At 42.1% G+C, this 25,469-nt stretch overlaps 1 long non-coding RNA gene across 2 annotated transcripts in view; it reads left to right on the top strand.

The window, feature by feature from the left end:
- LOC128328367 (uncharacterized) overlaps positions 1-25,469 on the top strand; it is a 55,201-nt gene that overhangs the window by 13,792 nt on the left and 15,940 nt on the right. The window contains exons 1-2 of one of the 2 annotated variants that reach the window (XR_008309168.1): positions 2,634-2,899; positions 6,188-6,329. This is a non-coding gene — a long non-coding RNA (uncharacterized LOC128328367). Of the gene's footprint in view, positions 1-2,633; positions 2,900-6,187; positions 6,330-25,469 lie in introns of those variants that run through there. The other variant, XR_008309167.1, reaches the window with a different exon arrangement.

Genomic DNA, 25,469 nt, shown 5'->3' with positions numbered 1-25,469 from the left:
CCTCAAAATATTTCAAGTATTTCAGCTATAGGGAACAATGGGTAAAATCAAAACACCCCATTGATCCCCATGAGTAGGTCCTAGGGACATCAAAGTGGGTTGGGTAGTAAGGCCCTACCTACCTTCCACTCAGCCCAAAAAAGTAATGAGCAAGCAGGCAATTTTAAACAAATTTTTAACCTTACCCCCAACCCCCCAAAGGATCATATATTGTTTTGGGGAAAGGTTAAAAAATTGTTTAATACTGAACACTTCCTCATTTCTTTTGTGGGTTGGGTGGTAGGTAGTACCCAATTCCCTACCACCTAACCCACTTTGGTGTCCCTAGGAGCTACCCATGGGGAACAATGGGGTGTTTTGTCTTTCCCCATTTTCTCCCTATGGCTGGAACAAGCTGTACTCAGAGAGTGCACTGCACACAACTTTTGCATTGCAATTTGCAAGGCAATTTGCAACCCTGCCTTGAAAAGCACCACAGAAGCACACAGTAAAAGGGAATCTGTCCCTTCCCAACACAGAACACACATTTAAAAGACAGACCAAACATGGCAAAAAAAGAAGAAGAAAAGAATCAATGACCCAGAATCCACTGCCAGCCACAGTGCCTGCGCTGCAATAACATCACTGGAAGAAGTTGCTCTCTCACATACAATTATGACTCCTTAAGTTACTTCCTAGCATTGCAACAGCTGCCACAACAGCACCCTTACATAGCAGCAAGCATAGCCATAAGCTCAACTAGAGCAACTTCAGCCACTCCCATACTGAGATGGTTATTTGAGGATCTCAGCTTTATTTTTTAATTTCTTGCCATGTTGCTGGTGCATCATATTTGCTTCAGTAATGCAGTAGTCTGATGCCTGCTCTGTGACCCACAGCCAATTATGCAAACAAGAAATCTGGGTAATACACAGAGGCTGAAAATGAAAAGAACAAGAAGAAATGACCTTTGCAGAAGTCACAGCCTGGAGGTTTTGCTCCACTTGCAACCATTTATTTATTTAAAAAAAACAAAACAAAAACCTTCAGATGTTGCAGCAGTGCTGGAGAAGATGGTTAGCCTTTTGCAACTTTGCAGTGCTGAAGCTGACCCTGAAGCAAATTCATTGACTTACATCATTCAAGTTTGTATTCTACTGTTTCCTACTAGTTATTGTCAAGCTCTTGCATAGAACTTGCAATGTCATAAAATATAAAGTTTTACCCTACAGGAATTACACCTTATAATAACTACATGGAAAGCATAACAGTTCTGTGGAGGGGAAAGAAAGGAGCTTTTCAGTTACAAAAGGAGAATTGCAGCATTTAAAAACTATGCACAAATGTCATCACTGTTTGCCAGTTTATCCAGCCAATTGGAATATTTAAAGGGTATTATTTATAATGGCTGAGCTTTCTCTCAGTGTGGACATAAAAATCACATACAGGAAAATGGCTGTTTTACAAGCAGGAACTGTAACCCTTTAGTCGATTACAAATTACAGAGGAAAAAAGAGTCTATTCTTTTATCAATAACACATGTAACCACATGAAAAGAGATATTAATGCCGGATATCGGGTGACTAATACCTTTTACTATAGTCACAAGTATAATTTCTAAATAAAGCATGAAGTACATTATTGGACTAGGCTTATGTTCAACAAATATTACACCAACTTCATATATCCTATTTTTATCTAACTTTTCATCCAAGGAAACCAGGGTAGCATTCATAGGTTCCCCCATGCCCACTCCCACTTTAGCATCAAAACAACCTTGCAAGGTTGGTTAGGCTGAGAGATTATCCAGTAGGGAAGCCACATCTTGGAAGTCGAGGCAATAAAACTGGATGCATCATACATACTTACACACATAGAGGTCATTCAAACAATCAAAAACTACCTGGTTTGGGGAGCTGCGTGTGCTCCCGATTTCTGGTTGTGTGGATGCAAGGTAGGAGGAAAACCTGGGTAGAAGTGATTCCATATTTCTGGTGTGGAAGCACTGAACCCCCTGGCCCCAATAAAGACAAGAAACATATAGTTGGATAAACTAGGGCCACTTTATTAATTTAGTTAATACAAATCCTGCAGCGAGGCATGACAACTCAAGAGTGCGGTTACCCCAACTAAGGATCAATCTCATAAGGAGGACCGCCCAACCCCAGGCGACAAACTGGGCATTAGTTCTGCCAAGACTGAATCCGGACATCATAAAAGCTACAGTGTGAAACCCCGCTGAGGCGAGGTCAGACAGCCCCACTCATCCAGTCCGCAAAATTCTGAGTGGTGGGTGCCAGCTTACTCCTGAGTAGGAGTGGCTCCCAGCCCAAGGGCCGCAAAACCTGCAAGGGCAGTTCCTCGACTTGCCTACTCACCATTAAATGGTCTTCAAGTCAAATACCAGTTAATAAACTTACACTAACCCATACTCATCAGCAGAGTGACTAATCAAAAAGTGACTACGCTAAACCAGTTTCAGTTAGAAGTAGGCAAAAAAAAAAAAAAAGCCAAATTAAGGCCAATCAGGTGTGGCCCAAAAAATTCCTACTTGGCCGCAAACAGTGGCCATACTTCCTTCACTGAGATGGGTGGAAGGGATAGCTGCTCAGTCCAAGCAAATAAGAGCAAGTGCTGTGGAGCTGGCTTCTTAAAAATGCTGCTCATGAAATTGGATTGGCTGGTCCATGTCACGTGGCAGACTCCAAAATGGCAGTCTCCATGCTTGCCTCAAGGGCCTGGGAGCACAACCCTGCCCCCTGCAGTTGCATGGAAGTGGCAGGGAGTGGCAAGGTAGAAAGAAAAGCTACTCAGGTTGTCGTCCTACATTGCTTCCACAGAATCACTTCTGCCCAGGTTTTCTTCCTACTTTGCTTCCACATAACCAAAAATTTGGAGCACACACAGCACCCAAACTCAGGTAGGACACAATTTTTGATTTTGTGAATGACCTCATAGAATTGTTCATGTTTACAGAAGATGGTGAATGCCATTGTTATTTGAAATGATATTGTTAGTAGCCTGGATTCCTCTTCTCCATCACCACCACCATTATCCTCTAGAGCCCTATTCCGACAAACAGGGTTTGTCTCCATGTTTCAGGTTTCAATCAACAAGTTTATGTTTCAATCAACAAGTTTATGGTGAAAGGCAGTGGCCTCTCTTTACACAATATGATGGGTGAACACATCTGCAATGTGTGTGTAGGCATGTTGCAGATGTGTATTGTATTTGAACATGCATAGGCTTGCCATCTTCTTCCATCTTCTTCCCTATGCATATTCCATTTCCTTCCCTAAGCATTCTCGTTGTATTCTCACTTTATTCTGATTGTATGTATTGCCTAGTGCAGGCATTCCCAAACTGCGGCCCTCCAGATGTTGCTGAACTACAACTCCCAGCATCCCTAGACACAATTTTTTTGTGGCTGGATATGCTGGAAGTTGTAGTTCAGCAACATTTGGAGGGCCACAGTTTGGGGATGCCTGGCCTAGTGGGACAGTTCAGAGAAGTCATTTGATGCTACAGCATATTGCATCTCAGACAGGCATCAATATCATGCATTGTATCACTTCACAATCAGATGCCTTGCAACTAAATGTATGAAGTAACTCAATTGAAACCCATTGGACCAGATGATTTCTGCCTGTTGTACTTGATCTGTGATGGCTCATTCACCCATGCAAGTCTGTGCACATGTCAAAGTGATAGACATGCATATGTGACCCAGCCCATGATGTCACCCACCACCACCTGTTTTGAATGAAAATCTTGGTATGCTGAACTGTCCTGGTCCTATGGATATTTATTCACTGATACTATCAGACTTCCTATAGAATCTCTCCTATAGCACGGTTGTAGTCTGTTGGGATGAAGTGGTCTGGTCAGAGTAGTCTAGAATAAACAGCTGAAAGTGCTGCCAGACATTCTGGGGAAGAACGCAAGGGGGCTGCAAATTTTGGTTCAAGAAATATCCTAAATCAGGCATAGCAAGAGTGAAAGAGCTGAACAGATCAACCCCATCTTGCCATCAAAACTTCTGACTCCCACAACTAGATGAAAGAGAGCTATGGACCACAGACCTGAATGGATGGGAATCCTATGGTTATTAGAATGCTGTGCTTCTGCTACTACTACTTTGCCAAACAGGGTCCATCCTGGCTTGCATTTGAATGGGATATTAGATGTGTGAGCACTGTAAGATATTCCCCCTGGGGAATGGGGCTACTCTGGGAAGAGCATCTGCATGCAGAAGGTTCCAAGTTCCCTCCCTGGCTTCTCCAAGATAGGGCTGAGAGAGACTCCTGCCTGTAACCTTGGAGAAGCCACTGCCAGTCTGTAGACAATACTGAGCTAGATGGACCAATGGCCTGACTCAGTATATGGCAGCTTCCTGTGTTCCTCTGTAATATAGCACTCTTTGTAGTGTCCAGAAAGTTTTCAAGTCCTCTCAGGCCCAGTTAATACACTCCAAAATCCCCCCACTAGAACAGTCCGATCATGCCACAGCAGTATGGAGGAAGTAAACTTTGGTCTGTGCTGCTGCCCACAGCTATGATTTTACAAGTGCAGCACTGTATTATTGTTATTTTATCTCCCAAGCTTATACAAATCACTGTTAAGAAGCTACATAGCCCTGTCAGTTAATATGCTACTTCTACCATGCAGCTGCAGCCATGTGGGAGATGCAATATTTAAGAAACAAGCCTCAGTAATCCTTGCAGCAATCCTGTAAGATAGAATAGTAGTACTATCCTTACAACTGTCCCGTAAAGTGGTTATTGATGGTGGTTCTTTTGTGTTTCTTTTTAGATTGTGAGCCCCTAGGGACACAGAAGCAACTTCATTATTATTTTTTCTATGTAAACTACTTTTTCTTTTCTTGAAAAGTGGTATATAAATATTTGTAATTGTAGCTGCAGACATCATACAGGGATGGAGCAGGAAAACCTCTAATCTGGCTCTTATTTGCAAGGAATCATTCCTGTGACCAATAATAAAATTAAATCACAAGGATTTTTTCCATTCCAAACTGATACAAGGAAATTGTGGGAATAAGAAACTGTGAATGCCATACAGTAGCAGTTTCTGCCACATTATTTTGAACTGAGCATTTTACTTTTACCAACCAATTATTTACCACCACCACCCAAAAAATCAAACAATTTAAAATGTAGTGTTTCATCCAAATGAGCAAATTAAAGAACAAGAAATTATGTACAGCACATCCAAGTGAATTCAGTCTAGATTCATATGAGAGTGTATTCTGTTATTTCTTTGTTAGTTGTTTCTCTTGCAAACATGATGTTTTCATAGCAGGACTCAAAATATATTTTCCGCTTACCAATTTTTTTATGCTGTAGCATTTAGCTCTTTTCTAGCCACCCCTCATTATCAATCTTCACATGAACCTCATTGTATTTTAAATCTACTAAGAAAGGCAATAAAAGTAATTATAGCCTTCAGAATCCCCACATTTCATTAACTGTCAATTACAGAGTGAACAGGTGGCCTATACGCCATTGTTAGTAACTTGTTCTTTCAAAAACCACTTACTCTGCAATTTCCTAGAGTAAATGCTGCTTAAAGACATTTAAAAAAGCAGAGAACATATAATTATGGAAATAAAGGCAAGAAAATTGAAGCTCTAATGGCTGAGCAGGTTTGGTTCAGCAAAGCTGAACAGGTTTCAAATTGCACCAGTCCGATTTGACTCAAACCAAATCACTATCTAGTTTGGTCAAACTGGAAATGAATCAAGATTGGGAGGGGCCAAATTGATCTGAAATGGTTCAGCCTCCAAAGTTCCCCCCATCCCTTTTCCTCCAGTCCCTACCCATACTTACTTTACCATGGCTACAGGAGAAGCAGGATGCTCCTGGTTGCAACTGACTGTAGCTGGTCTGACCAGTAGCTGCAATGTGTGGATTCCGTTTTGCAGATTCTGTTCCAAATGAAGCTCATGACAAGGGTTTTTAAAAGAAAAAGAAAACCAGCAGTGGCAAGGTTTCTTGGGAACCATAGTCTTTTCAAAGACCCCTGAAATGGCAGAAGACTACAGTTCCTTAGAAACTCTGGGCTTTCCCTACTACTACTAGGCTTGAAAGGCTTCTGCTGCAAACAGCATCCTCTTCCTGGATGCTATAGGAAACACAAGCCATGTGTTGCAGCCACTGCTCCCTCAACACTGCAAGAATTTCTCTTGCAGCTCATTAAAGTAACTACCTGGGAGGAGAGGAAGGCTCCAAATCCTCAGCTCTGAATTCAAGGTACTGCTTTGAATCTGATCCAGTCAAATCAGCCTGTCCTCCAGCACCAATTTGAATTGTGGCCTTCCTTGAAGCACTAAGGTAGGAACTGAATCAAATATTGTCTTCTCAAACAGAAACAGAAAATATTTTTGTTCTCTCTATAGCTATATGTTCTTCCCAGAAGCTGATGGCATGGAACAAGCATCAGATGTTGACACTAAAAGAGGTGCAGAGAGCCCTTGGATGCTTGGACTGCCCATAGCCAATTCCTGAGGTGCCTTGAGTCAGTGAGTGACTTGGTTGGGAGGACCAGATGGGACAGCCCAGAGGTGATGAGATGGAGATGTCACTGTCTCTTCTCCTCTAGGTCATCCCATCCCAAAATGAGAATTGACCCCTACAGGGCCTTGTGAAATGCAGAGGCCTCTGGGAGACAACTCTCATTTGCAGATGAGGAATCTGGCAACAATTTCAGATTCCCTTCTGGAACTGGAAATGCCTCCATTTATTTTCTGGGGCACTTTATGCACTCTCTTACATCTTCTCTGGCCAGTGCCTGGCACTGGTGACCCGTATAGACGCCAATGGCTCTTGGGGGAAAGTCTATATTTCTCAAGGGCCATGAGAGGTTACACATCTCACCAGCACCAGACACTAGCCAGAGAGGGGAAGAAGGGATGGAGACACAGACACAGCTACTGCTCCCACTGCCACCAGCAAGTGTAAATGAGGGGCAGAGATGTTTCTGGGCCCATACCTAACAAACATTGCTAGCATCTTCTCTTTTTATTTCTCCCAGGTAAGCTCTGAAAAAAGTTACAAATGTTCAGAGTGTTTCAAATTAAATGAGGGGAAACAAGTTGTAGATGGCACTGATTAGGCAGCACCTGAGGAAGTCTTCAAAGAAGAGATGAGTAGAGGTTTCCTGGAATACCAAAGGCTGGCTTTATTTCAGGGGGAAAAATCTTTAAAATATACCATCTGTATTTGATCCTGTATATAAATCTGCTGACACCAGGAGGCTTTATTAAAGATATTCTGATTTTCTATTGTTTCCAGAATATCCTTACTCTGCCCTTCTACTGTATTGCCATCCAAATGTCCATTTTCTTTACTTCAGACCAAACTTCATGATTGTTTGCCTGAGTCAGCAGCACCTTCCTTTTTATTTTCCTTTCATCAATGTAGCATATGGAATTGCTTCTAATAAAAATATTTGCCAAAAGATGCCTCAGTTCCAATCTTCTGGCAAGATAATACTGTATCCAAATCAAAACCTTACCTACTCAGGGGAAATGCAGTAATTTCTGTCGCTGAGTAGGCTTGGACAAGTTTCTGAGCATTTCTGGGAACTGTTTTGATGAAGATATTTCCATGGAAATGGCAAGACCTAAGACAATTATAACACTTCTATCAAAGAAAAGGCCTCTTAGTGTAATGACCTTTGCTGTGGTGTCCCATCTTGCCTGGTTACACTGGAGCATGAAGTACAGCAGGTTGGTAGGGGGACTGCAACCTTCTACTCAAATATCGAAGCATGGTCTTGTGTACCTTAATACATACAGCACATCCAGATGACCAGCTTAGTTACAAAGGTGGTGGTCTGAAGGCAAGCAGGCAGTCAAAATGGGAAACAAGCCATGAAGAAGACAAGCAATTAAGCAGATAAGGGGATTTACTAACTGGTTAAGCAGAGATGGGTAATTTGAGTTCAGAATGAAGACAAGAGTCAGAAACTTTATCAGACCAAGTTATATTCTAATCACCTGACTCCTCCTGCTGAGAAGCTACAACACCATCCTTTGATGATCTGCAAAGAACAGCAGCGAACATCCCTCCCCTGGAAAGCTAAAGCTGGCTCAGAGTAAAGCACCTGAGTCTCATTACCAGAATCACCAGTCGGAGACTCTTAAGATCTTATGTAAAGAGGCTGTTCTCACGTGCAGGCAAAACTAGGCTAAGAAAGCACAGCCTGGTTTTGCCTGTGCATGAGAACTGCTCAGCTCCCTCCAGCGACATGGCAGAAAACCCACTTCCTGAGCCCAGCTCTTGTGGCTGAGGATGATGGGAGTTGTAGTCCAAAAACATCTGGGGGCCAAAGGTTAAGAAACCCTGCCTTAGATGGGTTTCTCCTTCTTAGCTTTCATTTGGGACTATTCGACATGGTCTTATTTTAGAGTCATGGTGATGTGTTTTACTCCTTTTACTTTACTTTTTACTTTCTTACATTTTCAGGATTGAAATCCAAAATAAATATCTGCAATCAGAACAAAGAATGCCTCTCTATGCAGGACTGTTCATGGTGTTATGCAGGCATCCCCAAACTGCGGCCCTCCAGATGTTGCTGAACTACAACTCCCAGCATCCCTAGACACAATTTTTTGTGGCTGGGTATGCTGGAAGTTGTAGTTCAGCAACATCTGGAGGGCCGCAGTTTGGGGATGCCTGGTATTATGTCTTCTGTGTAAGGTGGCTTAATTTGTTTTTCCCATTGAAAAACTTACATTGGCATGAGTGCTCATGCTTATTTTTGAATGACCCACATAGACTCATAAGTCTTTTCCAGGTGTTATTGAAAGAAGGGGATGGGAACACACCAGCCATCAGCCGACATAGAGAGGAGAGCTGGTGAGAGAGGAGAGCTTGTCTTGTGGTAGCAAGCATGACTTGTCCCCTTAGCTAAGCAGGGTCCACCCTGGTTGCATCTGAAAGGGAGACTAGAAGTGTGAGCACTATAAGATATTCCCCTCAGGGGATGGAGCCGCTCTGGAAAGAGCAGAAGGTTTCAAGTTCCCTCCCTGGCTTCTCCAAGATAGGGCTGAGAGAGATTCCTGCCTGCAACCTTGGAGAAGCCACGGCCAGTGTGTGTAGACAATACTGAGCTAGACAGACCAATGGTCTGACTCAGTGTATGGCAGCTTCCTATGTTCCTGTGACATAGTCCAGACTGTCACAACTCTCACTCACAGTTGCAACTCTGAATCAGATGCTGAGAAGGCAGGACCAGCACCTGCTCAACTATGGATTTTGACACCAGACCAGACCCTGAGCGGGTTCCAGAGCTGGAGTCACCTGAGGTAGCTGCTTCAGGACCTGAGCTTTTGGGGGCAGCATCCTTGGAACCTGAGTCCACTACAGAACCAATCTACCCACACACCATCATGCCCTGTCTTGGAGGAGAAGTGCCATATTCCAGGCTAGAAGACTGCCCCTTTAAGTTTCCCTGTCTCCAGGAAGGGAGGTGGAGCCCATGAGAGGTAGTCTGGGCTCAGAAGTTCTGAAGGCTCAGTCTGCCTCTGATTGGTGTTGAGTCAACTTGCTCCCTTGGACCTCTCTAAGGCCCTGTGGACCTGCCTTGCCTCGCCTCATGAACAATGAGCAAGCCCCACCATCAAGCCCCACTGATGTGTTCTGATATAAACTGTATGGCTCTTCTCCCACCCGCATGCAGTCCACAAGTAGAGCATTCATCTCTTCAAAGTGTGAAGGAGCTACAAAGTATGTTGGTTTGAGGTGGGGCTTGTCAATGTGCCCCTGTGGATTGCTGCACCAGGGACAACTTCCATACATGTGTAATCCCTTGACTCCTTGTGCTACTTAAGGGGATAGTAAGTGCTTTCAGTTAGCACTGTTGACATAGTCAGAGATGGGCACAACTAACATATATGTATAAAGGGGAACCAGGTAATGATGGGCAGCTCTACCTGTGCCGCGCATGCAAATATTTGTTTATCAGTAATGTGTATGTGCAAACAAAGTGCACATGAGCATTCTGTAAGCTCATATACATGCTCAGGATCCAGCAAGGTGCACAGTTCCCAACCACTCATAGAGTTTGTAAACACACATACACATTGCAGACATGTGGACATACATATGTATGAAAAGGGAGAAAATATTGGCAACACAACTTCTCTCCCCACTCCATGCATTGGAGTATGTGGACAGTGTTATCTTGATCTGTGAAGGAAAGCAAAGAAGGGATTTCCTGTGCATAGAAGAGGACAGAGAGGCAGCACATCAAAGTCACAGAACTATAAGCACAATGCGGCTCTGCCTTCAACATAGAAACATTTCTAATTGGATATTATTATTTGAAGATAATATCTGAACACATATTTATTGAAGATACAATTATGCTATCCAAATCAAACTTCAGCCCTTGGTTTCTGATTCTTCTCTGGCAACTATTTTTGGAAGATGATGTTCCATTGGATAATTTGGACAGCACAATATACTTTGTAATTTCTAATTCTAGTGAAATGAAGGGCAAAATGCCCTCTTTCCAATTCAATGCAAATGTATATGGAGAATCTGAGTTCTCCTCTTGTCCTCATGACAGATGCCAAGACATCTGGAGCCAACTTAGTAGCAAAGGCTTATGGGAAAGCATAGTTGTCTAACTCAGAGGTGCACCTAGGTGCACCATTTTGGAGCTGGGACCTAAAGGCCTTTGGAAACCACCCCCTTGCTGGAGCCCCCATGCTACAAGTTAAGCATCATCCCCCTATTCTTATCCCACATATTTCTTTCCCCACTCGCCCTTCTGTCTCTAAAGCACCCAGCACAGGTCATAATCACACCCAGCCACAGTGTGGACCAACACTGACCACACCACCCAGGACAGACTAAAGAGGACTTAGGGGCCCACAGGCAGGGGCATATCTATGGTAGGGCAGGCAGGGCACATGCCCTGGGCACCACTTGAAGGGGGGTGCCATTCTTTAAAATGAAATTTTTTTAAATGGCCACCAAAACCAAAATGGCTTCCATGCATGCTCAAATGGCTTCTGCAAGGCCTCATGCTAGGCCTCACAGAGGCAATTGAGCATCTGTGGTGGCCATTTTGTTTTTGGAGGCCATAAAAAAAATTTTTTTTAATGGCCACCGCACATGCTCAAATGGTCCCTGTGAGGCCCTAGGCCTTGCCAGGCATCGCAGAGGCCATTTGAGCATGTGTGGCAGCCTCCAAAATGGCCACCACACTGATCTTTGCAGGCCCAAACAGGCTTGAAAATCAGCTTGGGATGGGATGCGGAGGTGAATTAAGAGGCCAGTGGGGAGAGGGGGAACCTTTGCAGACCCCCCCCAGCCTTTAGGAAGCCCCCAAAGGGGCTACAGGTAATTTAAAAAAATAGTAAAATATAAGTCACTGTGCACATATTCAGTTTGGCACTATGTACAGAGAATCAGGGCTTGTGAATACTGAGCTGAAGATTATGAGCTAGGATTGTATTCATTTGCTCTTACTTTGCTTCTTGTGATAAGTGAGTTAAATGTGATGTCTTAATAATACGGCTATTAATGGTGAGTTTGCCTTTGAATCCGTGTGAAATCCTTAGTATTAAGGCCCACTGGGAGTTTCTTGCTCTCTTTCTCTCATTTTAATTGTCTTTCTGCAATTCTAGAATATATTCCAAGCAGTGACACAGTTTACTCTGCATATCCTTTAATTATTTTAGGAATATCTGGGAAAAGCCAAATTCTCTATTTATTTTAAAACTTATGTAATAGTTATGCTACAATACATGGTAGGGAATTAGACAGGCACTTCTGTTTAGTTTTCCAAGTGCATCTCCACATAGTATTTGGATATTTCAGGAGCCTCAGTGTACTGAAATTTGTAGTTTTCCAGCATTTTTTAATCTGGCTATGTCCACTGCTAAATAGTTTTTGAAATATTAAAAGATTAACGAGCTTGACTTGTATTTTTGAGCTGATATGATGGTAAAGTTATCTGAAAGATGGGTGTCAGATGTTTGGACAGGAGGCGCAATTTCAGTGCTTGCCCTAGGCACTATTTTCCCTAGATACACCTCTGCCCACAGGGTGTGTGGAGGCCCTGGACTTCAGCCCTGAAGTCCAGGTTTAAGAGCGCCACTGGCATAAGTAGAACTTGATGAAGACCCATTCCAGTTTTTGTTAGTATAAACTTTCTTATCCTTCATTTATCTTGAGAAGAAGGCCATAAGGGCACTAAATTTAATGATGGTGGCCAGGAAAAAAGCAGTGCCACTCTACTAGCCCCACGGCCCTCTACTGGCACTATCACTGTTAGGCCACAATTGATTATTGCACAATTAACTTTAACTGAAGGCCAATTTTTTGTCCACAGTTTATAGCAGTATAAGTCAGCTTCAAGAACAGCAGTCCCTGACAGTAACTAATGCCATATCCCAGGCTAGTATGACATCTTCGTTTTTAAATCCACTTAAAGAAAAACTCTGCCCCTCAGACTTCCTTTTGCTTTACTTCTGTGCATCCTTCAGATGAAAATGAGCAGTAACCTGCATCTGTAAAGAGTAAATGTGTTGCATCGGTCACACTCTGAGCATGTCTAATATACAGTTTGACAGTAATTGTACATGAAATTCCAATGGCTATTTTTAAAAGAGAGCCTTCATTGACAGTTAACAGATACCATTCTTCAATGGGCTTGCTAAGTTTCAATATATACCGTATATGTTTTCAATAAAATTTGGAATGTAATTAGGCTACAATGAGTTTTCTATTAGAATGGGTCCATAAATGCACTTATGCATTTATCTTTGACACTGAAATCTAAGTGCTCTTTTAATAATAGTCAACTGATAATGTTTTCTTACTTTCCCTTGAGATGATTAAATTGAATTTATCCTCTAGACACACAAGAGCTAATACATGTTTATTATACTGTATACAGCAAACAGGGTATATTCAAGTAATAACAATGGAATGGAATTAGTTGTTAAATCACTCTCAGCTGCATAAAATTGGGTTCCTAAAGATCCAGGGTGCTTAAAAATTCAGGATGTTTTCTTGATTTGTGACTATGGATTGAAAAGAGAGTTTCATCCAAAATACAAACAACTTAAGATCAAGAAGATAATGTATGCATGCATACATATTAAGTACGATCATTTTCAAAGTATTAAAGCGTTTGCAAGAGAAATTTTAATTCTGTTCCAGAAAAGTTTTTTAACTTCCCGCAGAATTCCTCTCTTGCCCAAGCAAGAACCTCCAGATTGAATTTCAAATCCCCCTTCATGTTTTACAACATTTCTAGTCCCAGATGCTACTATCAATTATGTTGACCAGCTTCCTCACCATCCCCGCAAGGCCATCCAGTGCTGGTGAAAGATGAAGGACATGTGGCAGAGCATGACTAGGAACTTCTCATTATCTTCTGTGCTTCTGCAGAAAAAGGAAGAATGTTTCTGACAAGTTTGGTTAGTCTCATCAAAACTATTCCCATTTCCTTTTGAAATTCCTTGGATGTTTCACCTGAGTAGTAACCTCAACATTTCATGTGAGGTCAGTTCTTTTCTGCTTAGGATCAGGCTATAAGATTATCGGTGATCTTATACTCGCTATCAGGCATACAGGACTCTCAAAAAATAAAGGGGCAACTGGTGGTAGCTTTACTTCATTGTTGTTTTAGTTCTGCAGCCTTTCCATATGGTTTTGGAGAGGGTCAAAAGATCCAATATTTAGTGATGTCTTACTCACTGCTGTTCTCCAACTTTTTAAAAAGTCTCTGAGGAAAAGCAGGTTATCTCTGATCTACCTTCAAGGTACAGGTTGTGACTTCAGCTTCTGTGCTGTGAATTGATTGTTTAAACTTGTGGCAGCTCAATTAAATAAGATGCCCAACTTAATTCACAAATTAAGGGGATCATCCTAATCATTGAGGATCATCTTAATCACCCTGTATAAAATGTATTGATCACTTGAAAAAATGTAAGCTGCTTAAAACCAAAGCTGAATATTTTAGTATAGAAAATGAATTGTGAAGAATTTTTCTCTCCTCATCAAATCCCCTGCAAGTATATATAAGCAAGCCAGCCCAAATGTCAGCCATTTCCCATATGTGAACCCATCCAAAAGGTCAGGCTGATATATGAGTATCTCCTTACCCCAATACTGAACTATCACATATGAAAAATCGGCACCATGTTGAGTTTTTCTGCCTCTCCTGTTTACATCTGGCACATGATAGAGAATACCTCTCTACTTCAGGGGAAAACTCAGAAAATTATACAAACTCATTAGGGTGTGTGGCCAAAAAAAGCAGAGTAACAACATATTTGCTGAACTGAAACATTAAAGAATTACATTTTCAAATCCAGGCAATCTTTGAAGATTGTGGAACTTATTGGAGGACAAATATGACCTCCAGAGAATGGGAGAGGTTCACGAGAGGAAATAGTGAGGTCAAGGGAGCAAACAATAATAAGATTTGGAAGAAGATAGAGAGCTTTTGACAAGGAGGAATGTGGACATTGGATTAACACCTGTGTTTTTCAGCTAATTCAAACCAAGCATGTGTAGGAATGTACATTCTTGGAGAAGCTGAATCCACCGTGGAACCACACCTATTGGCTGACATTCTAATTAATGAAATGGATACATGCTAGGAAGATGCACCTGTGCTACAAAAGGCTTCCAGATTACTGCAGTATAGACCACAGAGAGGGTGAGAGAGAAAAAGATAGATAGAGATAGAGATAGAGAGAGAGAGAGAGAGAGAGAGAGAGAGATTTTATTCACTCTCTGTTTTCCCTGGATGTGGCCTGCACCACCCAAAAATATGTTCCACAGAGTGGCACAGGGCATTTCCAGGGGAAGCAGGGAACATAGAAAATCACCCCTACCCACCATGCTCCACATTATGCTTTGTTAGTTAGGATGCCAGCCCTTATAATTAATTTTAACAATCAATCTTCTCATTAAGGGTGTGTTTATAGCAGAAGCGTGATGCATACAATGCCAGTTGGCTGGAGTCTGGAGATAACATCTATATTTTGCTTGTGGGGCAGAAAATTCACTTTATAGTCAGACCATAAACCCCTATATGCTTTATTTGCTACTAGGGGATCCAGCCAAGCAACCCCAAGAATAGTCAAATGGATCATCAGACTTATGGATTTTGATTTCCAGATGGAATATCTGGAATACAATTGCAGATTGTTCATCTTGGCTTCTACTTCCAGGCCAAGAGGAGATCCCAAAAGAACAGGATGAAGGAGTAGTAATTGCACAAATAGCTTCATGGAGTGATCAGGTCTTCTGAATGACAAGTGGCCCTCAGTGCTGATCAAGCACTTGTTGAACTTAAACATTACATAACTTAACTTAAACATTACATAACATGGATGGCCTTGAATAAACAAGGTACCTAAACATCATCTTCAGCCATACATGTATATAGTGAGTGAGCTGCCCCTTGAGGAGGAGAGATGGTCTTGTGGTAGCAGGCATGAATTGTCCAATTTGCTAAGCAGGGTCTACCCTGGTTTGCATTTGAATGGGAGACTACATGTGAGCACTATAACATATTCTTCTTAGGTGATGGGGCTGCTCTGGGAAGAGCATCTGCATGCTTGCATGTAGAAGATTCCAAGTTCCCTCCTGGCACTTGGAGAGGGCTGAGAGAGAGACTCCTGCCTATAACTTTGGAGAAGCTGCTGCCAGTCTGTGTGGACAATATTGAGGACCAATGGTCTGACTCAGAATAAGGAAGCTTCCTATGTTCCCACGTTCCTATTTTCCAATGAGCTAGTGCTGAAGACTGATCATTTGGGCCTTTTGATTACCAACCCACAAAACAAAAGATTACTATTCCAGGTGGCTGAAGTTTCATTTGCTAACAACATTACTACAAATAAGGTGATCCCATTCATGGCTGAAGTTTTTGTGAAGGAAGGTCTTCTCAAAGAACTAGTGACTGACAATGGGACACAGCTTACCTTATTTGAAATGAAACTATAAATGAAACAAACATAAAATACCATTCCTTGTATCATTCTCAAGGGAATGGCTTAGTGGAAGGAAGCAACAAAAATATAAACTGTATGTAGATCAGAAACAGGGTTAGAAACAGCAAACATTTCAGTTGGAAAACTTTCTTCGAGTATGGCTGCCTTATAAAGTGAAAATGGGATGTTCCTGATATTTTGGACCAAAACAAATAACTGAAATCTGAGGAGATTCTGTTATATTGGATGATGGAAAGAAATGGAAGAGTCTGAGACTTTCCAGCATGCATACTATGAGAAAAGAGGAAGGAAGTCTGTTTTCAATAGTGGGACTGAAGAGGAATTTGCTCTTGCCTCTAGATTTGACCTCACAGTTGAGGAAAGTGATGGACAGTCCTTGGTACCAGAAAAACAAACAGCTCCTGTGCCAGAGAACCCAAAACTTTGGAGATGTGTGCATGACAGGAGGCCACCTAAAAGACTTAAAGACTTTGTCATTAAATTTTAAATCAGTTCAATTTGGGGTTGTTATAAAGGGGAAGGATGTGTTGTATTCTATCCAATAACCTTTCGTATTAAGCTGTAGAGAGTATGGGGGTGGAGTCAGAAAGAAAAAGAGAGGGAAAGAAGAAGGAGAAAATGGAGTTGTTGCTGAATAAAGCTTTAAATTTACACAAGATTTATTTGTGTGTATGAGGGAAGCAGCTATAAAACAGAGATGCTGAGATGAGCTTGGTGGTTTGGTGTCTGTTAGTGAACGTTCAGCCAGATTCCAGAACTGGAGAAGGAGAGTGCTGGCAGCAAAGCAGCAAATTATTGACAAGCAATATGATCGAGAGGGCCCTTTTCATGGGCATTGCTGGGGAACTCTAGGAACAGTAAGAGGACATGTTCCACTACTAGGGTTTGAAATATTGTACAAGCAACACAAATTGGCAACACTGATATACTTACCAGGGTGGGGGCACAGGAGTGATTCCTCACCCAGGGCACTATGTGAGGAATGGACACACAGTAGTGGACACACTAGTAGTGGACACATATCTAACCCTAGTAGTGGATACATATCTAAATTCTGAATATCAAACTAATGGCCTCACTGTAATGCTTGCTGCACTACTGAAAAGTGCTTAGGTCAAGGAAGACAGAAAGATGCTGCAATATTTCTTCACTGATCATGTCAGAGCAGTGGCAAAACTATGCACATGTTTGTGTTTGGGATCCCAGGCTGACATACAGTGACAAGCTTGCAAATGAATCCACATGAGTCACTAGCCATAAGAAAAGGTACTAATCCAGCTGCCTAGACATACCCACTGGCACGCTGATGACTACAAGGCTGGGGAAATACAATTTCTTCCAATGTACATAAGTTTCCCTGCCAGGACACCCGGAGATTTTTCCTCTCCATAGCTGAAAGGCAATTTACAAGCCTGCTCTTGTACATTATTGATGGGAATTGTGTGCATCATTCTGGTCAAAGTTTAAAAATTCCCAGCATTTTACAACAGAGCTATTCTGAAATAAATACTAGATTTGAAGCCACATGCTATAGAACCACTAAACTAAACTAAACTAAACATCCCGAATAACTAAAACTGGGAAAGGGGAGCAATCACTTTCAAATCTCTATTGCTTCCATTTTGGAAATCAATACCTGAATTATTTTATACTGCTGGATGGTTTTCAGTAAGAGAGATTATGTTTTCAGATCTGGCAGATTTCATTATAAATGTCTCATATTTCTTTCTCTCTCTCTTTAGTTTTACAGGAGCAATTTAACAATCACATTTATATATTAGAAGCATTGTTCCTTGGGTACATGAGTGAAATGTTGAGGAGTGATATATACTGGCAAAAATGAAATAATTTTAATTAAACAAATGGTTTCTGCTTCAAAGACCATTTAAAAATAGGGAAAGATACAAAGTCCAATGAGAATAATGTATAAACATACCAATATTTTCATTTGTCTCCCTTGTTGATCATTTATTCGCTTAAGAAAATGGACACATTTTCTAGCTTAGCAGATTGATAACACATGCCAAAGGACTGTTTATCATTTACACTAAAAGATTTCCAATGCAAATCCTGGAATATCTATACCTGATGTTTATAATCATAAATGTATTTTAGTTTGTATAGCTGTTGCTTCAGATAGTTTGTTGATATCATAATGACAAAAAGCTTTGGAAAGAATTGTTTTTTAAGGTACATATGATTTCATTCTAACAGCATACAGGATGTTAAATTCCACATCCCTGACTCCACATTAACAAGTGTTGGGATTACTGCTGAATTCCATAGAAAAGTCAGTGCTTAAAAAAGGAAAGGAATACAATAGGGATGTGCACGAAATGGATTTTTCATTTTGTTTCTAGCTCAAAACAAACCTCAGATGGCCGAAACATTTTGACGAAACAGTGGTCGAACCAGTCATTTTGACGAAACAAATTAGAAACGTTTCAAGTGTTTCAGCCATAGGGAACAATGGAGAAAATCAAAACACCCCATTGTTCTTCATGGGTAGCTCCTAGGGACACCAAAATGGGTTGGGTGGTAGGGCATGTTGGGTGCCACATACCACCCAACCCACAAAAGTAATGGGCAAGCAGGATATATTAAACAAATTTTCCACTTTTCTGCAAAACTCCCATAGGATCCTACAGGGGCGTATCTAGGGTGGGGCAGGCAGGGCACGTGCCCTGGGCGCTACTTGAAGGGGGGTGCCATTTTTTAAAATTAAAATTTTTTTAAAAATGGCCACCAAAAACAAAATGGCCACCAAAAACAAAATAGCCACCGTGCATGCTCAAATGGCCTCTGTGAGTCCCTAGGCCATGCCAGGCCTCACAGTGGCCATTTGAACATGCGTGGAGGCCATTTTGTTTTCAGCCATTTTTTAAAAAAAATATTTTTAAAAATGGCCACCGCACATGCTCAAATGGTCCCTGCGAGGCCCTAGAGGCCAGAGGGGGGAGGGGAACCTTTGCAGACCCCCCCCCAATAGCCTTTAGGAAGCCCCTCGAAGGGGCTACAGGTGAATTGTTTTTTTAAAAAATTAATATAATATAAGTCACTGTACACATATTCAGACTGGCACTATGTACAGAGAATCAGGGCTTGTGAATACTGAGCTGAAGATTATGAGCTAGGATTGTATTCATTTGCTCTTACTTTGCTTCTTGTGATAAGTGAGTTAAATGTGATGTCTTAATAATATGGCTATTAATGGTGAGTTTGTCTTTGAATCAGTGTGAAATCCTTAGTTTTAAGGCCCACTGGGAGTTTCTTGCTCTCTTTCTCTCATTTTAACTGTCTGAAATACTAGAATATATTCCAAGCAGTGATGCAGTTTACTCTGCATATCTTTTAATTATTTTCAGAGTATCTGGGAAAAGTTAAATTTTCAATTTATTTTTAAAACTTATATAATAGTGATGCTACAATGCATAGTAGAGAATTAGACAGGCACTTCTGTTTAGTTTTCCAAGTACATCTCCACATAGTATTTGGGTATTTCATGAGCTCCCACATACTGCAATTTGTAGTTTTCCAGCATTTTTTGGTCTGTCTAAGTCCACTGCTAAATAGTTATTGAAATATTAAAAGATTAATGAGCTTGACTTGTATTTTTGAGCTGATATTATGGTAAAGTTATCTGAAAGATGGGTGTCAGATGTTTGGACAGGGGGCACAATTTCAGTGCTTGCCCTAGGTGCTATTTTCCCTAGATACGCCTCTGGGATCCTATGAGTTTCCCCATTGTTTTCTATGGCTGGAAGAAGCTGCACTCACAGAGTGCACTGCACAGAAGTTTTGAATTGCAATTTGAAATGCCTTTTACAACCCTTCCTTAAACACTGCAGAAGCACACAGTAAAAGGAAATCTGTCCCTCCCAAAACAGAACACATTTCAAACAGAGTCTAAAAATCACCAAAAAAGGATCACTGACCCAGAATCCACTGCCAGCCATAGTGCCTGTGCAGCAATAATATCATTAGCACCAGTTGCTCTCTCTCTCACACACAATTATGACTCCTTACATTCCTAGCATTGCAACAGTTGCCACTGCAGCACCCTTAGCAGCAAGCATAGGCATAAGCTCACCTAGTGCAACTTTAGCCACATTTTGACTGAGTACACCTTGCAATGCAGATTGCAGAGCAGACCAGAGCAGTGAGTGAAGCACAAGTTAGTCTCAAGGCAGTCATGGAGCAATCACCAAGAAATATTACAAACAAACACACACATGCACACAGACCTGCCACTGTCCATTTCTCACCACAACACTATCTCACAAACAAAACAAACCACAGCTCAAGGAAGGTATCCAAGTTCTGGCTTTGTCAATCTGAGATCCAGCAGAGCCTGATAGCTATGGCAGTAAGAGCACATCATATTATACTCAGTGCTGGAAAAAGAAAACCGCAATATCAAAACTGCCTTCCTCCTTTCCTGATATCCCCTTCAAGAGAGGCACAATATAAAAGCTCTCTCTGCCTCCCAGTCCTTTGAAATACATTTTGAAAATCCTTCCTTTTGTGCTCCCCCTCCTCCATCCCTCCTCCCTCTCTCTATCTAATGGTGGCACAGTTGCCCATGACAATACTTGGTTTGAATAATAACAAGCCAACCAAGAAGCAAGGAGGTCGCAAGCCTAACGGAAGCCAGTGCCAGAAAACCAATCAGCAAGGAGAAAACAGGATTCCAAAATGGCACTTGAAACATTGAAACATTCCCATTGAAATGGGGTTGTTTTGTTGTGAGCTTGAAACAGGCCCTTTATTTAAAGGGCATTTTGTTTCAAAGTCGAAACGGCTCATTTTGAGTAAAAATGTTTTGACGTTGAAACATTCTGCACATCCCTAGAATACAGAATTCATATGTAGCACATGGTTCCGAGGTAGCTCAGACTTTTAGAAACACGGTTAACATGTAAATAGTTCTTTGGGTCATTTAAGTGAAATGTTTCACATGCTTAAGTTTTGCTGCTTTATGTTTAATAAATTTTATTTCACTAATTTATATATCACCCTTCCTCAATATTATTGGAATGTTATTGGAATGTTTATAGACTGTAGGCCTATAATGTTACTCCATAAGTATGAATAATTCCCCTTAAACATTATGACCTGTAAGAGCTCTTTCACCCTCTCAGGAGGAAACAATCAAGCCACTCGCAGTGAAGGTGAGTAGGACTTTTCTGTTGTCTGTTGACCTCTTTCAAGGAAGCTGGGTCCACAACAACTGCACCAGAAACTGATAGTGGAGAACACACGGTTGCTTCTGCAGCCTCACAGCTGGGCAGCTGCACTGAACTCTCAGGATTGTGTGCAGGAAGGGGATTAGTGCCATCCCGAAGAGAGATGCAAACCACCTAAGAGACTGGACTTTTGACTGGACACCCTCCTGGAGGTTCATCACTATCTTCTTGTATATATCTTTGTTTTGCAATTGGCATTTTTGAGGGGAGGGATAATTGTTAGATGTGTTGAATTCTCTAGTGAATCTGCAGTTAGGTTTCACTTTACTTAGTGTGTCTGTTGCTCAGTGAAAATGCTTTGTTAGGAGCTCTGTGTCTGCCCTGAGATATTTTGTGTAAATACTACACAAGGAGGTCATTCACATGACTGGGCGGGCAGGGAGGGAAGGAAGGCTTACCTTACCTTACCTTACCTTACCTTACCTTACCTTACCCCCAGATGAGTGGTTGCCTGTTGCTGGGAGTGTGGACCGAGCTCCCAGACAACCCGTGCTGCGTGCTGTAGCACAGTGCTTTGGAGGTTTGGACTATGTCCCAGCCTCCAGTTAGCCCACAATGCATCATGCAACATGTGTGATGCATTGGGGGATTACCCCAGGAGACAGATGCTCTAGGCACCCATCTTGGTGTCCACTGGGGCTGAACACATGAACCTGGAGCCTAGGTTAAAGGCTCAGCAGTCGGAAACCCGCCACACTCAATGAGCCTTCTGTAATTTATGATGCAGTAGCAGGTGAAGAGATGTCTCGGGTTCTACACTTCGTCCAAGCAGGCAAGAGGCTCCATCCAGCGTCAGATCCCAAGGGTTCAGATTCTGAGGTTCCAAGGCGTACGCCACCGCCTTCACACAAAGAGATATTGAGAGTGTTGATGAATTGTCTCCAGCAGCCCGTCAAGAGTAAAGCTGCAGAATTTACAGCAGATTGCCAGCTGGAATCAGCACTCTGCCCAGTTGCCCACCCTTCATTAGCTGCAAGCGGCTGCTGCGGCTCAACTCCCTGACCTGGTCATGCCACTTCCCATGCCTGTGTGCCCTGGGAGAGAACACTGGCTGCAAGAGTTCCTCCGGGGATTCATAACTCTGCTCTGTTGGCTCCTCTCGCACCAAGCCTTCCTCCTGGCCCATCCCAAATGCCTTCTCCTTCCAATCACAGAGTGGGCCCTCAAGGTCCTCGGGCAAATTCACTGCCTCCCACTCCTCTTCTCAGTCCTCGAACAAAGGCATGACATCGGCCAAGCCCCTAACCGTGGCTAAGAGCCAGGATTCAAACTGCCCCACCAGGATCAGGCCCAAACCCAGCAGTTCCCATGCGCAGCCTAATCCAGGCTGGGCTTCCCTAGCCTGGATTAAGGTGCGTGTGCTAATAGCCTTGAGATCTTGCAAAATGCTTTCCTCTCCTGACCAGTTCCATTCACAGAAAAAGATGAAAAAGGCCCTCCACACACTGATCTCTGTGCATACACCCTCATAGCCACTATGTCACAGGTCTTATGCCTAACAAAGCCTCCCTTCTCACAATATCTGCAACAAAGTGGGAGCCAACTTGCAATCCCATGTGGTGCAATCCTTTGTGCTACAGTATTTGGAAGAATATTAAAACAGGGTGGAAAATTGTAGAGACTTGTCACAGCCTCAGTAATAATTTCCAAGCACTGCCCAACTTCTTCTAATATATTCCAGAGGACTGGGAGATCTCATAAGAGTCTACTTTCTATGTTATTTCTTAACATAGAGTTAGCACCAAAATCTCAAAAAAATGACATTCAAACAGAATTTCAAGATTCTTCCAATGGATAAATATCTGACATTTTTGAAAGGAAACCTAACTAGTTTGTATTTAAAAAGTGAACATTCTTGTGGGGTGGGCTGGGGAATTGCACATCCTTAGGGCCAGTGTTGAATTTTCACCTCAAGTTCCATTTGAATTTCAAATCGAATTTCAGGGTTCCTGAAACATTTGATCATTTTCAAAGGAAGTTGGATAATAGACACATGGATTTCTTCAGGCATATTTCAAGTAAATAAAAAGGGCTGATGGGTCTTGACAATCAGCTTCTTGGTAGAACAATTGCCCATTTCTCCAGTACAGGAGCCTAGAATGGCCTTTCCTGTCCAGTTCCCTAGTATTCCTCAGCTCAGCAGAGATGGCATTGGCTGCAGGTGCATAGGAAGCTGCAGTGTCCTTAGTGCAATCCACTGTGGTGGTTCCTGGGATCTAGCCATGCCCCTGCATCTGATGTCAGACACAGGGGCATGGCCATATGTGGAAACAGATCCATACAGCCCCATTCACAAGGTGCTTCAGCCAGTGCCAGTTTTTCAGCCGGGAAGGGAGCACCTTGCCCCACCTGGATAGGCAGAGAGATGTGTTGCCATCCAGGCTGGGCGCCCAGTGCTGCCTGAAGCTTCTCACAAACAGAGCCACACTGCCACACATCAGACGCAAGGGCATGGCTAAGGTTCCAGGGGTGTAGTTCTGGTGACCCAGGTTATTCAGGCCCATCCGCACAATGGAGGCTACGCCCCTGATTGGCTGCTGTGCCTTCCAAACAGTAATGCAATTATAAATGTGAAGGGAATGCAGGTTCTGAAGAATCCTATTTTTCTTTTAAGAAGACAAGTGCAAGTCTGTGACTTAAGGGTGCTGGCAGTCCCTTGTTCACTTAGCTCTACATGGCTCAGGAGTAGTCCACTCAATTGTCATTCAGCTTGGCCTGCTTCTTAGTTCTCCTCACTCTGTTATTACCTTCAGCTGCAAAGTTCATGCCTTCTCCAGTTTAAAAGGGCATGGCATGTCTTGGTTTCCTGCAAAGGAAACCATTAAACTGTCTAATTCTGTGCCAGAAGACAATCAGTTCCACATCACTGTAAACAGTGTTCAGTGCAATCTGGCAGCAGACAATAAGTGGGGTGGTGATGGTGGTTGGAGAGAGAAAGAGGGATATTTTTCAGCTGTGAGAGACGTCAATTCCTTTCACACTCAAAAAATGAATCCTACACTGAATTACTTCAGACACCAAGGCGGTGATCCTGAAAGAGAAGAATATTATTCTTTTCTGTACAAGTCCTACGATTTTTACCTCTTTCCTGACAGAAAAGCTAACTTGTGTGCATCCTCTAAGAACACCAGACAGGTATGCAACACTTCTTTTTAGAAGTAATTTCCAACTTTTTTCATGTAGGAGCATTTACAGAGATCCCACTCATATCCTGGCCATCAGAAAATGGTATTTCTATCTGGGAGATCATTGGAGGGTTTCTTCTCTCTTTCAGATCATTCTTCCCTTCCTTCCTACCTTTACTTCATTGGCTACAACCAATGTTTCTTGTTCAACTAAAAACTTTTTTTATCCAAGAAAGCCAGTGGCTAAACTGATTCATTCTGTTCATTCCACTGATTCATTCTAAACATATTCTGATTCATGGTTTCAGACTCCCCCTCCCCAACCTTCACTGAGCATTTTCTTCTACAAGAGATCACTTATCTCTATGCACAAAGAACTCCCTTGCCAATGTATATAGATCCAAAAATATCAACTGTACATGTGCAGAATATACACACATATGGGGGAAAGAGGTCACTCCCAAAAACCTCTTCCTTACCAAAGCATGGTCTGTATAACTTGTGAACAGAAGCTACATTTATACAAGCTGTGCTTGCACAACCTCTGTCCATGCCACTGGAGATGCTGCAAAAAGCAAGAACTCGATTGCACATACAAAGCCTGTGTCCCTGCAGCTTGTAAGCCTGTAGGCTCCATTCACAAATTCTGCTGAGAGTGCATGTGTGGGAGTGAAGCCAGGAGGTGTGATTCTATTTCTTCATTATGCATATCCAGTCTCCACACATATATAAAGCTTATAAGGCTAATGACAGTGGAATAGGCACCTAAAAAAAGGCTTTCAATAATAGATCTCCTTAAACCATAAATCTTAAACAGCAAATATCTCCAAAGTTCATTATGAATATCTGCACAATCACATTTTCTGTCTGAAGTGGAACCATTCAATGAACACAGAGCAGTCTGATTAAATTGCTACAAGCATATTTCCTTCAGAACTCCGGAGACACTCTGAACAGAGCTATTAGCATATGGAAATGACATTATTTTAATTAAAGGAAAGCTTTCTAAGCCATCAAGGCAATGAGGTAAGACATCAGTTCCAATGACAATAAATTTACAGTATAAATGGCCAGTAGTTAACTGGCTTTTACTGCTCCACCAAACAATCA

This window comes from Hemicordylus capensis, chromosome 5 (genome assembly GCF_027244095.1).
Source record: "Hemicordylus capensis ecotype Gifberg chromosome 5, rHemCap1.1.pri, whole genome shotgun sequence".
NCBI lineage: Eukaryota > Metazoa > Chordata > Lepidosauria > Squamata > Cordylidae > Hemicordylus > Hemicordylus capensis.
The sequence above is the reverse complement of the archived record's forward strand: the minus strand, read 5'-3'. Positions and strand labels throughout refer to the sequence as shown.